Source organism: Papio anubis, chromosome 6 (assembly GCF_008728515.1).
Source record: "Papio anubis isolate 15944 chromosome 6, Panubis1.0, whole genome shotgun sequence".
In the NCBI taxonomy this organism is placed as follows: Eukaryota; Metazoa; Chordata; class Mammalia; order Primates; family Cercopithecidae; genus Papio; species Papio anubis.
Window position 1 is genome coordinate 112,036,573 of NC_044981.1, and position 3,407 is coordinate 112,039,979.

General features: G+C 39.9%; 1 long non-coding RNA gene across 1 annotated transcript; it reads right to left on the minus strand.

The window, feature by feature from the left end:
- Nucleotides 1-594: 594 nt before the first annotated feature.
- On the minus strand, nt 595-3,064 carry LOC108585319. Its single transcript, XR_001901462.3, has 3 exons — nt 2,913-3,064; nt 1,961-2,052; nt 595-1,022 (listed from the first exon to the last, which is right to left on the minus strand). It is a non-coding gene; the product is annotated as an uncharacterized LOC108585319 (long non-coding RNA).
- Nucleotides 3,065-3,407: the final 343 nt, after the last annotated feature.

Below are 3,407 nucleotides of genomic sequence, written 5' to 3' on the forward strand. Positions count from 1 at the left end.
TTATTACCATCAAGAATCCAGAGCCAGTAGGACCGAAAAAGCATTTATGCTACCAAATTAGTGTTTGGTAAACAGTTGTTCAACTGCACTGAACTATGCCAAGCTGCAACCTGGGTCTCTCCTTGCCTAGCGTGTACCAGGCTCCAAAACTAACTCTACCTTCCTCTTGGGGTCTCAACTCTTCACAGAGAAAAATGATTGACTTCAGGTAGGCTTAGGAACCAATATGGATGAAATGCAGCTTCTAGAATTGTACTACCCTGACTTTGCCATTTAGAGTATGGTCAAAGTGTTTAAACTCTATAAGACTTCCTTTTCTTATCTGTAAACATGGCAATAACCTCCAGCATACGGTTTTTGTGAAAATTTAAATAAATGATATCCTTTTTAAGTTAATGATCTTTTCTTCTCAAAAAGAAAAGCAATCTAGCTAGGGTTATTTATATGGTAATGAACTTAATCTGGTTGAAGTGCCAGTATTTTTATAACATTGAAAAAAGCAGAAAGCGAATCTATTTAAATCATATATATTACATTTCTAATTGGTGGGATAAGATCACGGAGTCCCCTCTTTTGCCTTTTGTCTACTGTTAACCCACCACTCCAAAACCCACAACAGGAGAACAGATTGTCTGGATATACTGTGTTTATTTTAGCTGTTCCTATGGAATAAATTCCTTCTGAATTTAGTGGCTTAAAACAACGATAAACATTTATTTTCTTACATCATTTCTATGGATCAGGAAATTGGGAGCAGCTTAACTGAGTGGTTCTGGTTCAGGATGTCTCAAGAAGCTGTAGTCAAAAGTCATCTAGGGCTGCAGCCATCTGAAGGCCTAATTAGAGGTGGAAGATTTGATTCCAAGATGGTGCACTCACGTGGCTGGCAAGTCAGTGCTGGCTGTTGGAAGAAGACCTCATTTCCTCATCATGTGGCCCTCTCTGCAGGGCTTCTTGAGTGTTCTCACAATATGGCAACTGGCTTTCCCAAGAGCAAGTAATCCAAAAGAAAGCAAGGGAAGCTGCAATGACTTTAGTGACCAGTCTCAAAAATCACACTCTCTCATTTCACAGTGTCCTATTGGCTGCACAAGTCAGCCTTATTCAAAGTGGGAGGAGATGACACAGGGTGGAATATCAGCAACAGAATCATTGGGGGCCATCTTGTAGGCTGGCCACCACATTTACAAAGGACTTAAAGCCTGTTTTCTCAAGAACTAGATTAAATCAACTTTTAAAATATGCTGTTTTACTTTAAAACTCCCTTGGTCAAGACTTCACCAAGATTCTTGAGTTTAAACAAATGCTGGAAATAGGAAGTTAATTCCCAAGGCCATATTTTGCTTATTCTTGACTGGGTATGGTATGAGTGGGTGGATTCTTCTGGGGGAGTACATCAAGCAGTAAGACATGGCATTTCTCACCCTGAAACAAATAGTGTAGTGTCTTCTCAAACTTTGTATTGCTGGCACATGTGTGCTAAAAGAAAAACCTTAGACAAATTAAATTTAACACGGTTTAGTTGAACAAAGAATGATTTGCAAATTGGGCAGCCTCCCAAGCCAGAGTAGGCTCAGAGACTCCAACGCAGCCACCTGGTGGAAAAGTTATGGTAAGAAAAAGAAAAGTGATACACAGAAAACAGAAGTGAGGTGTAGACACAGCTGGGTTGGTTATATCTTGGCATTTACCTTATTTGAACATGGTTTGAACAGTTGGCCCTCTTTGATTGGCCAAAACTCAATGATTGGCACAGACAAAGGTTACAGTGTGTTTATACCTCCATTTAATTTATAGTTCACCATATAGGGAGAAACCTTTAGGCTAAATTTAAAATATGTAAGGAGGCAGCTTTAGGCTAAACTTGATTTAACATGTGTGTATGGTAGATATCAGAGTATTTTGCAACAATATCCATGTTCTCTTCTTCCTGAGATAGGTCCTTGGGACTAATTCTTACCAGTGGGATGTAGGCAGAAATTATGTATGTCATCTTCAGACTGAGGCGGTTGAGTGGAATGCGATTTATCCATTCTCCCTCTCTTTTGTCACCTGTTGATAGGATGCAAAGCATTGGTAGAGGAAACCATGGCACTAGAAGATGATAGAGCAACCAGTTTGAAAGAGCCTGGATCCCTGAATTAATGTACGCAGCAGAGCTCTCTCTCTGCCTCCTGAGAGATCCATGTTGAATGATGATGAGAGTGAGAAATAAACCTTCATTGTACGAAGCCACTGAAATGGGTTTTTGTTACTGCAGCAAGTATTACTTGCTGTGACTAATGCCAAGTATAAATCATATTTAAATCTTTGCCATCCTGGGATTCAATTTAATTATTACAAAACTAAATTCATGTCTACTTTAATATTCATGTTTTCTCATAGAAGATACCATTTTTTAAATAATAAGAGTGCCAAGCCCCAGAACATAGCTGTAAGGTGAAAATGTATAATGTCATAACTTATTACATGACATCTGGGTCAAGAGAATAGAGGAGATGGTGGGGTTTAAAAATAAGAAGTAAATAAGGGTTATAAAAAATGCAATACTATATAAAAATTGATCCAATGTATTCAAAAATTAAGGACTCTCTATCTCTTAATAAATACCAAAGCACCACAAGATTCTTTATATACACCAAGGACTAGGCCAGTAGAAAAAACAAACAAACAACTTTAACCTTATAATTCTAGAATGAAGGATCATCTCTAGAGTCCTCAGTAGGGCACTTATAAACAGTTCCTAAAATCTTCTCGGCACAATCAAGGGCTGTTTCTCGATCTCTTTCTATAAAAAATTAGATGGCATTCTTTTTTTGTAATTTAGACTCTATTAGTCTGTTCTCAGGCTGCTAATAAAGACATACCCAAGACTGGGTAATTTATAAAGAAAAGAAGTTTAATTGACTCACAGTTCCACATGGCTGGGGAGGCCTCACAATCATGGCAGAGGAGGAATGGGAACCAAGCTACATCTTACATGAAGGCAGGCAAGAGAGCGTGTGGAGGGGAACTGCCCTTCATAAAACCATCAGATCTCGTGAGACTTACTCAGTATCACGAGAATAGCACGGAAAAGGCCCACCCTCCCAATTCAATTACCTCCTATGGGGTCCCTCCCACTACATGTGGGAATTATGGGAGCTACAGTACAAGACGAGATTTGGGTGGAGACACAGCCAAACCACATCAGACTTTATTCATTTTGGTTCTTCCCTTGAAGAAACTGAGTCCCATAAGGAAATGGAGGAAAAGAAAACATGGCCAGCAGTGCCGACTCTCACCCCATTCACTTCCCGCCCTCGAGGGTGTGCTGCCCTTTCCTTAGCACCACCCAATCCAGGGCCATCACCATCGCAGTGGGGGCTCTTCGTGTTCCCTGAGTTCTCAAACTCAAGCGTTTCTTG